This window comes from Arvicanthis niloticus, chromosome Y (assembly GCF_011762505.2).
Source record: "Arvicanthis niloticus isolate mArvNil1 chromosome Y, mArvNil1.pat.X, whole genome shotgun sequence".
Lineage (NCBI taxonomy): Eukaryota > Metazoa > Chordata > Mammalia > Rodentia > Muridae > Arvicanthis > Arvicanthis niloticus.
The window spans coordinates 13348261-13362161 of NC_133431.1; the positions used below are offsets into that span (position 1 = coordinate 13348261).

Sequence of the window (13901 nt, forward strand, 5' to 3'; positions counted from 1 at the left end):
CTACCCAATCGACAAGCAAAACACTCAGAGACCTAGGAAACTGTTGCAACAAAGATGTCAGAATCACAGAGCCAAACAGAATTACCTGCAACCAGATGCCTCAGATATGTTTTCATTTACATAGGAAGAATTGACTCATAGGAAATAATAAGCAAAGTTGTTCACCACAACCACAAAATGACTCTTCACAGCTGGACATACTGACTGAAAACTGACTTCAATACTTAGGGTAAAAACATAGGTGGATCCCTGTAAGCTCAAGATCACCTTGGTCCACACAGCAGGTTCATGACATTCATTTCTGGTAGAGTACACTGAGACCCTGTTTCACTTTTTCTCTTTTAAAGATTTTTAAACAGGAGTGTGACACACATGAGACAGTCGTCCGGTCATAACAGAAGGGAGAGCCACAGGTCGTCCCTCCAGAGCTCCTCCCCAGAAGACAGATATGCAGAACAAGAATTTCTTCCCCAGGACAGCAACCCCTCTGCTCACAGTCGGTCAGACTATGAGAATTCTAGAAGAGGATACTCTTATGATAACACCATGGAATCACGACATAGGGACAAAGAGAAATGCAAGGAAAGAGACAGAGATACAGATATCGGAAACGGTCCCAGAAATCCCCATTTCCTGAAAGAAGTAGCCAAGACTGAGGAGTAACCCCAAGTTCTACTCAGGAAGAACTGGCACCAAAGAAGAAGAGGATGGATGAGCTGGATCCGCTGCTCACACACACAAGGGAGCATATATTCCTCTCTCAAAGCTCAGGACAATGCAGGAACAGATTACAGATAGAAACAGCTTAGTGTACCAGAGGATGAGCTGGAAGGCTCTATATCTAGGTTGGGTATTGGGTTATACTCTGACTGTAAGGGCATCTTGTTATTGATCATTACTAAATATATAAGCCTTTGGATAATCTAAGTATTAGAGTCTCATTTGTACTCAGCTCATGTGGTTGGTGGGATGGTCTGGGCAATGCTTAGCCTTGAAAAGACAGCATGGAAGATTGGCAAAACAGTGTCCCATGCTGGTGTCTTGTGGGTGGCAGGGCTGGTGTCTCTAGCTGGCCATTTCTAGCTGAGGCATGCATGTGTCCTCTGGCCACGTGGCTGAGCTGGGCAGAGCTGCTGCAGCTTAGACAGTTGGCTTCATCCATGGCCATTTTAAAAAAAAATATTTACTACAGCAAAATAGTAAAGATTTCTGAATTGATTTCTGAAGAAATAAATCAATGATCTCATCAACAAGGGCAACATCTCCAACATCAGTATTATTATCCAAGAGCTTCTTCAAGAGAACATCGTCAGGGGGAGAGGACTGCTGTCCAGATCTGTTCTGCAAGCACAGAGTACTTCTCCAATCTTCACTCACGTTTATGCGGCTTTGGTGGCAATCATCAACTCAGAATTCCCACAGACTGGAGAGTTAGTCCTCAAGAGACTAATTCTGAATTTTCGGAAAGGATATCAAAGGAACAATAAGCAAATTTGCATGACTGCTTCCAAACATGTGGCACATTTTATTAACCAAAATGTGGCACATGAGGTTCTGTGCCTGGAGATGCTCACTTTGCTCCTAGAGAGAACAACAGGAGACAGTGTGGAAGTAGCTATCAGCTTCCTCAAGGAGTGTGTTCTCAAATTAACCCAAGTGCCACCAAGGGGAATCAATGCCATCTTTGACCGCCTGAGAAACACTCTACTCAAGTCTGAGATGGACAAAAGAGTTCAGTACATGATTGAAGTTGTGGATAGTATGGCTGGAAACACAGAAAGTTCCTTCAGGTGGGAAGTTAGGCGTGATGGCTGTGGCTCATTAAAGGCCTTCTCCACGGTTCCTCATGGTGGCCCCAATGACACGAGAAAGTCCATGAGTTTCATAGGCTTAAATGGCATGACGGATGATGGTTGAGTCTGGATGTGCACCCCCAGTAAAAGCCAGGGGGAGCTGGCTTAAATAGGAAAGGGAATAGAGGAGGAACTGGGGAGGAATAACTTGAGCTGTGCCCCCTGGCCTTTAGGTAACTCATGAATACCAGAGGATGAGCTGATATTCACATGATGAGAGGTTAGTCACACCCTCTACCTGTAGCCTTAGATGGTGATGCAAAACCTCTCTGGAAGGAGTTACTGAGCCAAACCAGTCTGCAAGGCACAGGTTAATGGAGATGTGGGCCACATGGAGGAGTCTGGAATCCAGGGGTGTGGGGAGATACATGCCATTTCTCACAGCAATGTCCCTCACAGGCCATGTCCATCACAGGCCATGTCCATCACAGGCCATGTCCCTCACAGGCCATGTCCCTCTCAGGCCATGTCTCTCACAGACCATGTCTCTCACAGACCATGTCTCTCACAGGCCATGTCCATCACAGGCCATGTCTCTCACAGGCCATATCTCTCACAGACCATGTCCCTCACAGGCTATGTCCATCACAGGCCATGTCTCTCAAAGGCCATGTCCCTCACAAGCCATGTCTCTCACAGGCCATGTCTCTCACAGTCTCATAGGTCATGTCCCTCACAGGCCATGTCCTTCACAGTCTCACAGGCCATGTCCCTCACAGGCCATGTCTCTCAAAGGCCATGTCTCTCACAATCCATGTCTCTCACAGGCCATGTCCCTCTCAGGCCATGTCCCTCACAGTCTCACAGGCCATGTCCCTCACAGACCATGTCCCTCACAGGCCATCTCCCTCACAGACCATGATCCTCACAGACCATGTCCCTCACAGGCCATGTCCCTCTCAGGCCATGTCCTTCACACCTGTTGCGTCTCAGGCTATCTCACACCCAGTGCTGTACTGGGGAGACCAAACCATCTCTTCACAGCCCTACATGAAGTGATGTTTCTGTACGGAAGGTTGGATTCAAGGACCACCCTGTTATTCAGGGAGGACTTGATTTAGTGGAAGAGGACGATCAGGTTACACATATGCTCCCCCTGGAGGATGACTACAATCCTGAAGATGCCCTTAACGTTTTCAAGATGGATCCTCATTTTCTGGAGAATGAAGAGAAGTACAAGGCTATTAAAAAGAAAATCCTAGATGAGGCAGACAGTGATTCAGTCACAGACAATGAAGCTGAAGTAGTGAAGGGGAGGAAGTGGAGGAGGAGGATGGAGAGGATAAGGAGGGAGCAGGAGGTGGGAGAGGAGAGGAGAGGAGGAGGGAGAGGAGGCTGGGGAGGAAGGGTAGGAGGAGAAGGAGGAAAGGGAATCACAGCCTAGTCTCGTTCCACCGTACAATCTATCTTGCCATTCACTCAAGTTTAGCCTTTGAAGAATGTGCACACAAGTTGCTGAAGATGGAGTTGGCCGCAACATGACACTTGTGCCCAATGAAGGACCTGCGCACAGTTTGACTGCTGTGCCCAATGAAGGACCCATGCACAGTGTGACTGCTGTGCCCAAGGAAGGAACTATGCACAGTGTGACTGCTGTGCCCAATGAAGGACCCGCGCACAGTGTAACTGCTGTGCCCAAGGAAGGACCCATGCACGTGTGACTGATGTGCCCAAGGAAGGGCCCGCGCACAGTGTGCCAGCTTGTCAGCAGGGCAGTTTCACGTGCTGAAAACAGAAGACACAAAATCATGGGAAAGCACCAGGAGCAGCAGGACACCATCCATCACATAGAGACGAACAAGCTTAGAAATGTGGCTGAGACGCTCGCTCACCTCTTACACACACACTCGCTTCCGTGGACTCATCTCAGACGTGTGAAGCCGAGTGAAGAGACCACGAGGTCGTCCAGCAGGACTTTTGTCATGATCTTCTTCCAGGAACTGTATGACTACACGGGTCTTCCTAATCTGAACACAAGGCTAAAGGAGGAAACTCTTCCGCCATTCTGTGGAGGACTGTGACCACCGTGACCCTGAGACAACACATGCAACACCCAGTTTGCCCTTAACTTCTTCACAGCCATAGGCCTCTGGGATTTGATGCTAGAACTTCCAGAACATCTGAAAAATGTTCATTCATCTGTCTGCCGGAAACCAGAGCTGAGCAAAAGAAGCCTTGACATCTTCATCTTCTTCTTCACCTTCTTCTTCTCCTCCCCCTTCCTCCTCCTCCTCCTTCCTCTTCTTCTTCCTCCCCCTCCTTCCTCCTCCTCCTTCCCCTCCTTTTCTTTCTTTTTTTTTGGTTTTTCGAGACAGGGTTTCTCTGTGTAGCCCTGGCTGTCCTGGAACTCACTCTGTAGACCAGGCTGGCCTCGAACTCAGAAATCTGCCTGCCTCTGGCTCCCAAGTGCTGGGATTAAAGGCATGTGTCATCAATTACTGATCATTATTGGTTATCAATTAATATCGATAATTATTGATTACCATTTATTGATTATTGATTGGCATTGATTATTGATTGATATTCCATCACCATCATCCTATGCCTCTGCCTCCCAAGTGCTGGGATTAAAAGCATGCGCCATCAATTATTGATCATTATTGGTTATCAATTAGTATTGATAATTATTGACTACCAATTATTGTTTGTTGATTGTTGATTATTGATTGGCATTGATTATTGATTGTTATTGCATCACCGTGATCCCCCTACCTCTGCCTCCAAAGTGCTGGGATTAAAGGCGTGAGCCACCACTGCCCGGCTCAGTTCATTCATTTTTATCACTACTGGTGTCATGTATATGTAATTATATGCACAATTTATTCAGTTTTTCTGTTTAGAGGCTACACACATGACCTCCCTGCCTCGAGTTTCTAAGTATTACAGGTATGTGTCACCACTACACCTTATGTGTCTGTGCTTGGAGAAATTATGTTGAGATTCATTACACTCAATCAGAAGTACAGAAAAAGTCACAATTTTTATTTGGGCTGTGACTCCACGGGCTGTGGCATTCGTATCATTTGTATCATTTGTATCATTTTCTATTTCAGCCCATGTTTTGTTCACATCTTACTTCAGAAGTCATTTCATCATAAGAAACGGAGAGAGAGGAGAGCAACACACATGCTCCTTTCTCACTTGTTAGTGATCTGTGGGAAAGAATGAAAGTTGTATGTGTGTGTGTGTAGTGTGTGTTTATGTGTGTGTGTAGTGTGTGTGTATATGTGTGTGTGTAGTGTGTGTGTATGTGTGTGTATGTGTGTGTGTATGTGTGTAGTGTGTGTATGTGTATAGTGTGTGTGTATGTATGTATGTATGTTTGTGTATGTGTTTGTGTATTTGAGTATGTGTGTGTGTATGTGCCTGTGTGTCTCTGTGTGTATGTGTATGTGAGTATGTGTGTCTGTGTATGTGTGTGTATGTGTGTGTATATGTGAGTGTATGTCTCTGTGTGTCACTATGTGTGTCTGTGTGTATGTGTGTGGTGTGTATATGTGTGTGTAGGTGTGTGTATGTATATATGTATGCATGTGTATGTGTGTGTGGAGTGTGTGTGGTGTGTGTGTACTGATTCTTTTAAATGCATTATCTGCTGCTTCTCCATGACTAACTTGAGTGTTAAGATCCCTGCCCTGGGTATTTGTTACCAGGTACTGAAATGAGCGAGGCATGGGTAGGAAACATTTCGCCTGTCCATGCAGGGTTTACCTGCCTCCCGTGTGCAGCCTCCTCTGTGTCTTCCCACCCCTGACACATACCCCCTGCAAACCTACCTGCCCCCACCCCCAACCTCCCCCCTCCCTGTCCTCACCCCCAACCTTTGCCCTAGACTCAAGGCTAGGGAAATTCCATTGACTTGTTGCCTCCACAGGGAATTCATATGCCCCACAGGTGACAAGGCAGCAGAGCGACATTGGCTGTGCTGGGAGGGGGAGGGGCAGGGAAGAGGGGAACAGTTTGTGGTGAAGGGAGCAGTGTGGCTGCTCGAGGGAAGGCAGCACTGAGTTTGTCGTCTCTTTCTGCACCCCAGCAGTGGGTGGGGAGCCCTGTGGACCCTGTTTTGAGGTACCCACCATTGGAGAGGTCAGCAGTCACCCACAGAGAGTCCTGGTCCTACAAAGAAGACAACACATGAGCCAGCTCATCAGATGGGATGCTGCTGCTGCTGCTGGGGACCAGCAGATTCTTTTCGAGTCCTCCCGAAGAGGAGATGCTACCATTCGCTCCTGTGGAGGAACCTTGGGACCAAGAAAAGGAGGTGTGCAGTGGTGGCAGTGAGCAGTAGCAAGGTTAGTGTGGTGGGTGGGACCAGCTGCAAGTCTGCAGCCCAGTGTCGGGAGATCCAGGGTGGGCAGGAGAGGGGGCCAGTTAGAGCCAAGCAGTTCCTGCTGAGATAGAACAAAAGCCTCATTGCTTATCCTCAGCTGTTAGAATACAGGTTTCAACCACCTAAGCCAGGAGCTTTTTACCCTCTGAAAGAGCCAGAAAGTGTTTATGAGTTTTGAGAAGTTATCAGCACTTCAGTACAGTCAGACAGCTAGAATGTCCTGAGACCCTCAGACTTTAAAGTCATCACCAGAGTCCTACTATGTGCCTCCACTACTACCCTCTCCAGGCCACAAGGCTCCAGGCATAGTAGAGTTATATGTGTTTGTGTGATTCAGTCCATGTATAAACACCTTAGGATGCAATCAGTACCATATCATATCATTCTATCAATCTTACTATTTCCTGACATATTATACTGACATATAATACACACAATCCTTATTTGTCCTGTGGAAAATTATTGAGAAATAAACCCAGGAGATTATAAAATTACAAGATTATAAAATTACTCCTCTTTTAAATTAATGACCACTTATGAGTGAGTACATACCGTGTTTATCATTCTGAGTCTGGAGTATCTTGCTCAGGATGATTGTTTTTCAAGTTACATCTATTTGCCTGAAACTTTCATGATGTCATTGTTTTTATCAGCTGTTTGTGTAAATGTAACTTATGGTCTTTATACATTCTTCTGTTCAGGGACATCTAGATTGTTTCCAGCTTAAGGCCACAAGAGGGCGCACCATGACTAACCTGGACACTTCAGGGCTTCCAGAATCTACACCAAAAACCAAGGGGCATACAGGGGATGGTTCATGGCCCTGGGCATGTGTGCAGCAGAGGACTGACTTGTCAGATTAAAATAGGAGAGGATGCATTTAACCCTGTAGAAACTTGATGCCCCAGGGAAAATGGAAGCTGGTGGAGGTGAGGTGCTGGTGGGTGGGTGAGTGGGAGAAAAACCTCTCATAGGCAGCAGGGAGGAAGATGGGGAGAAAACCTCAGGGAAGAGGGACCAGAAGGGGGGACAACTTTGGAATGTAAAAAAAATTTAAAAATTACTTAAAAAAGGAAAAAAGAAACATTATTGAAAACATATACATCTACATTGAATTTGAAAAAGAGCAGATGGTTACCCGGCATAGAAAGTGGCATTAATTCACTACTCTTTGATCTGGCCGCTATGTGCAATGTTAGCTGCTATGATCTGTAACATGACACACACACACACACACACACACACACACACACACACACACACACACGGCTACAGCCAATGGCCTGTGTCTCAATCATCTAACCTGACTTAACACTGAAAGTGCATTGGACATATATGCAAAGTTGGAAATTCACTATTCCTTGGATTATGCTAAAGTTCCCAAATTATATACCTATCAATCTAGTTTGTCTTCATTTACCTGACATGAATAAATACATGCTGGCAAGTTAGAAAATTATTACCCTGTCACCATCAGGTCTTTTTTTTTGTAATGGTGACTCCAGGGTTACTGATTGGAAGCAATCTTATTAAAACCATCATCTCAACAAAAGTTATTTATTTAAAATTGGTTTACTTGCCTCCCTGTCCAGTTTAAGGAGAAAAAAAAAACAACCATGTCATTAATCAAATATTAGGTTAAATGTAAGCTGAATACTTCACAGAATCTATCATGGAGCCTATGGTGGGTCCCAACATAAATTTCATTGTGTGGAAAGAAACTATTGTATATCAAGTACATTGACATAAAATGGACCTTTTCACTTCCAGAAGTGATAGTCATATTCCATTTCATGATGTTGGTACTTGATTCTGTAATAAGGACTAACATTTATTACTCTCTGGTTGATGAGTGTAAGCCCATTTATATTGCCAAAGGACGTCTAAAATATTTTAACATAGCTGACATACTAGAAAAAGGCTTTGAAACCATCTATATGAAGATAATAGAGGCCCTTAAAGTGAAAATGACTAAATCACTCAAAGAAATACAGGAAAACACAAACAATTGGAGAAAATCAATAAATTCCTCAAAGACAGCAAGGAAAACATCAACATAAAAGTGGAGAAAACCAACCAATCTTACAAATAAAGCCAAAAAAAAAAACCAAGAGTAGAAGAAAACAAAACTGTTTAATACCTAAAAGTGGAAATAGAAACAATAATGAAAACAAAAAATGAGGGAAGATGGAAACAAAACCTTAGGGCTGCAAAGAGGAACTACAGAGGAAAGATTCACAAACAGAATACAGAGTTGGAAGACAAATCTCATGCCTTGAAGATATAATAGAAGGGATGGAAATATCACACAAAGAAAATGTTAGCCGGGCGGTGGTGGCGCACGCCTTTAATCCCAGCACCTGGGAGGCAGAGGCAGGCGGATTTCTGAGTTCGAGGCCAGCCTGGTCTACAGAGTGAGTTCCAGGATAGCCAGGGCTATACAGAGAAACCCTGTCTCGAAAAACCAAAAAAAAATGTTAAGTATAAAACTTCCTGACATGAAATATCTAGAAAATCCAGGACATTATGAAAGGATAAAACATAAGGATACTAGGGCTAGAAGAAGAAGAATATTAGATCAAATTCTCAGAAAATATTGATGACAAAATCTTAGAAAACATATTTCCTAACATAAAGGGAAAGTTGCATATCACAGTAAAAGAAACATCAAAACACCAAAGATAATGGACCCTAAAATGAAGTCTCTTTACTGTATAATAATTAAAACATCCAGTACAAAGAAAGAATACTAAAAGCTGCCAAGGTCAAAAGCCAAGAAATATATAAATGAAGATCTATTGAAATTGCAGATGCCCTCTCACTGGTGTCTGTAAATATCAGAAGGTTTTGAACATATATTCTGCAGAATCTACAGATGCCCAGATTATTATATGTAGAAAAACATTTAATTGCTATTAATGGAAAAATCAGATAGTCCATGCTAAAGTGAAATTTAAGCAATATCTATCTACACATACAAACTTACACAAGGTTATATACAAAGAATCCAACCCAAGGAAGTTATCAATACACATGAAAACATAGGTAGTAAATAATCTTGTATTATCTTCAAAAGAAAGGAAAGCACACAAATACCCCAACACCAGCACCACCACCAGCAGCAGCAACAACAACAACAAAATACAAGGAGTTAACAACCACCATTCATTGACTCTTTAAGTATCAGTGACCACAGTTCACCAATAAAAAGACAAAGGCTAACAGAATAGATGCTAATAAATATCTAACTTCAGTTGCATAGAAAAAATATAGCTCAACATCAAGAATGGGCATTAATTCAAGGTAAATGGATGTAAAAAGATAGTCCAAGCAGATGGACGAAAGAAGCGAGCTATTGTAGTCATTTTAAAATATAGCAAAAAAAAAAAACAATATTAATCAAAGGAATTGGAGAAAAACACTACAAATTTCATAAAGGAAAAAAAATCACCAAAAATGACATTTTTAGTTTCAATACCTACACCTTAAAAACATGGTCACCAACCTTTGTAAAAGAAAGTGTTTTAAAGTTAAAATAACATAATAACACTCATTCACTTATATTCCAAGATTTGGGTTTTTTTTTTGTTTTTTGTTTTTTGTTTTTTGTTTTTTGAGACAGGGTTTCTCTGTGTAGCTCTGGCATTCCTGGAACTCACTCTGTAGACCAGGCTAGCCTCAAACTCAGAAATCCACCTGCCTCTGCCTCCCAAGTGATGGGATTAAAGGCATGCACCACCACGGCCCAGCCATATTCCAAGATTTCAATACCACATTCTCACCAGTGGACAAATTCTCCAGACCAAAAACAAAACAAGAACACCAAAAGACAACAACAACACAAAACCAGAAAAATATTCCACCTAACTGACAACATGAACATGAGTCCAGCTGATACTTAGAGAACATTCTATTGAAATACAGGAGAATATGCCTTCTGCTCAGCACCTCATGAAACTTACTTGTAAACTGAACACATATTCAGATACACTGCCAACCTCAATACATACAAGAAAATTGAAATAACACCATGAATCCTATCAGATCACCATCAATTACAGCTGGATATCAACAAAACCAGAAAGAACACAAAGCTTACAAACTCATGGAAGCTGAACACCTCACTATGAATGAAAAATAGCTTAAGATGAACATAGAGAAAAAATTGGAGACTTTCAAAAATTCAATGCAAATGAATATGCAACATGTAGAATCTTATGGAACACACAGAAAATGAGTGTGGTAATAAGAAGAAAGTCCATAGCACAAAGTGCCTACATAAAAAACCTGGAGAGCTCTCATACTGGCAATTTAGCAGCATGCTTTACATTCTATAGCAGAAAGAAGTAAGCAATGAAAAACTAGATTAGACATCAGTTATCAACTTGGCGGCTGAAATCAACAAAATAGAAAGAGAAGAATGCAAAGATTTAATGAAACATCGAGTTGGTCCTTTGAGCCTTTTATTAGACAAGATAGTGAAACCCTTATGAAAAGATGGAGAATATCCAAATTAATGAAATCTAAAATGAAAATGGGGACAAAATAACAGACAATGAAGAAATCTAAACAATGGTAATGACATAGTTTTAAAAAGCCTCAACTCCATCTAACTGGAATTACTAAAAGTAATGTAAAATTTCCTCAATAGGCTCCTCTTACCAAAGTTAAATCAAACTAAGTGAAACAATTCAAACTGCCTAAACATCTAGAAAAAGAGAAGTCATTACAAGTCTGCCACCAAAAAAAGCCCAGGGCCATGAATTTTTTTTTTGTTGTTGTTTTTTTTTTTTTTTTTCGAGCCAGGGTTTCACTGTGCAGCCCTGGCTGTCCTGTAACTCACTCTGTAGACCAGACTGGCCTCGAACTCAGAAATCCGCCTGCCTCTGCCTCCCAAGTTCTGGGATTAAAGGCTTGAGCCACCACTGCCCAGCCAGGGCCATGAATTTTAGGGTAGAATCCTACCCGACTTTCAAAGAGGAGTTCATGAGAATACTCCTCAAAGTATTCAACAATATAGAAATAGAAGAAACCTTAGCCAATTTGTTTTGTGAACCCATGGTTGCTCAAATATCCAGTCAATATAAAGACTCAGTAACAAATGAGAATTGTAGACCAATTTTTCTTTAAAACCAAATATGTAAAAATATTTAATAAAACAAAAATAAAATAAAATAGAAACCACATCAAAAGATCATTCACCATGATCAATGAGGTAGGCTTCGTTCAAGAGGTACAGGGATGGTTCAACATAATGTGATTGAAGTGTAAGAAAAAAAGTTGTAATCTCTTAGATAATGAAAAATTCTCTGACAATATTTAACCCCACTGTATGATAGAGTTCTTGGAGTGATTAAGGATAAAAGGAACATAGGTAAATGTAATAATGTCACTTTACTGCACACATATAGCCAACATTAAATTCTGGAGAGAAATTCTAATTAATTCCACTAATTCACAAAGAAGAGAAGGTGATCCATTCTCTCCATATCTATTCAAAATACTATCTAAAATTTTAAGTTAACTAGTCCTATATTGAAATTACAACTTAATGTTAACTAGTCCTTTACTGCAATTTACAATGTAATGTTAACTAGTCCTATATTGCACTTTACAATGTTAAATAACTTAACATTAAATTGTAAATTTAAGGAGGAAGTAAAATTATCTTAATCTGCAGATGATATGATAGTAAGCACAAGTGAACTAAAACTTCCCAAAGACAATTCCCAGAGCTGATAAACACTTTCAGCAAAGTTGTTGGATACACGATTAACTAAAAAAAAGAAAAACCAGTGGCCTTCCTATGTACAAATGAGTTTACCAGTGTAAACAAAATAGAGAGACATCGTAAAGTCTGAAATGATTGTCAATTTTATTCTACATAATGAATAACCTTGAGTAACTCAATGTGTGTTGGGTAAGATCATACAAATTATTTGTAGTCAGAGATGACTTTTGATATTATTGAAGGTGCTCAAAGACTATTGTAATATACAAACTCTTTAATAGATTCATTACTTACTAAAGAGTTTAGTCTTCTATAAAGATATCAGAAAGTACACAACTTTAACACATTGACCACGTTTATGGGGTTTTTCTTGCATTATGACTTTATCTCATGTTTTCTAGGATGACTGCCACATGCAAAGGCTTTACCTCATTGCTTATTCATAGCATTTCTCTCCAGGATGTGTTCTTCTATGTTCATAGATGACTTTATTGTGAAAGGTTTTATCTCATTGATTACATTTATAAGTTATGTCTTCAATGTGTTCTGTTACATATTCAAATATGCCTATAACATACAAATGTTGCGAAGAAACAAAAGAAACTTGCCCTAAGGACTGCCTTTTTGTCACCACCCTTCATTTAATCATAAACTGAAACTAAGTTTAAATTCCAGGTCATAGGGGACCTGTGTACTTAACAATATCTTACCAGCTTTCATCACTCATGTTTTATTACCTAAAGCAAAACAACTGTCCCTAACCATGATTTCTATTATTCCTGTTTTATTCCTCAAAATATAATACATGTTTCTAACAACAAAAGAACGAATGGCTGTGATAGTGTTGACCATACAACTTACATTCTGTATCATTTGACATACATTAACAATAGAAAAAAAGTGATTGGGAGAAAAATGTCACTGTAACTTGGCAAAAGGACTTTGTGGTTTTGACTTTTGGATGCTATATAACTTTCTGGTTCATGGTGGGTGTGAGGCCAGGGTATTGCAGCTGGGCTTCTGAGTGTAATTTTGTGGCACTGATTTATCAATAGTGACTTGATTACAATAAATTCTTATCATTTGCCTTGTCCTGTGATTGAGTTGTGTTGGATTTCAGTGGACCTCATGACGTAACGGCTTTAGCACAGTATGTAACCACTGTCCAGTATGAATAGTTTCATAATGATGAAGACGACAGAGGTGTGCAAAGGCTTCATTATACTAAACATGTCCATTAGGACTCTGTGGGTGTGTCCTGAGTCACAGAGGACATGTTTAAGATTGAGGGGGCATGTCCTGATTCACAGTGGGTGTGCTTAAAACTCAGAGGGTGTGTTCTGAGACACAGGAGGGCAAGCTCTAGTATAGAGGGAATAAGGGAGGGAATGACTTAAGCACTTGCTATGTCCCTGAGAGCAAGCCATTGAAATTGCCTGTGCCCTGACAACTACACAAGTAATGTTCACCCAGAAAACAGGACAGGAAGAGAGAATCTCAGGCATTAAAGATGAATAGGACCAGCTGGGTGGTGGTGGCACAGGCCTTTAATCCAAGCACTTGGGAGGCAGAGGCCAGTGGATTCCTCAGTTTGAGGCCATCCTGGTCTACAGAGTGAGTTCCAGGAAAGCCAGGGCTACACAAAGAAACCCTATCTTGAAAAACCAAAAAAAAAAAAAAAGGCTTCCATTCTCGCCCGTGAGGATGCCAGACCCGAACGCCCGTCGACATGCCTTGGAAATTTGAGGAAATCAAGGACTTTTTGCTCACAGCTCAGCTGAAAAATGCCAAATCCATCAAGATCAAGAAGAACAAGGATAACGTGAAGTTCTAGGTCCGCTGCAGCAGGTACCTTTACACCCTGGTCATCACAGACAAGGAGAAGGCAGAGAAACTGAAGCAGTCCCTACCCCCCAGGTTTGGCAGTGAAGGAGCTGAAATGAACCAGACCTGCATATGACTATTAAAAGCCCTGAAAAAAAGAAAA

General features: G+C 41.4%; 2 pseudogenes; both read left to right on the forward strand.

The window, feature by feature from the left end:
* Positions 1 to 372: 372 nt before the first annotated feature.
* LOC143437341 (pre-mRNA-splicing factor CWC22 homolog) lies at positions 373 to 4058 on the forward strand (annotated as a pseudogene).
* Positions 4059 to 13643: 9585 nt separating this feature from the next.
* Positions 13644 to 13901, forward strand: LOC143437339 (large ribosomal subunit protein eL38 pseudogene; annotated as a pseudogene).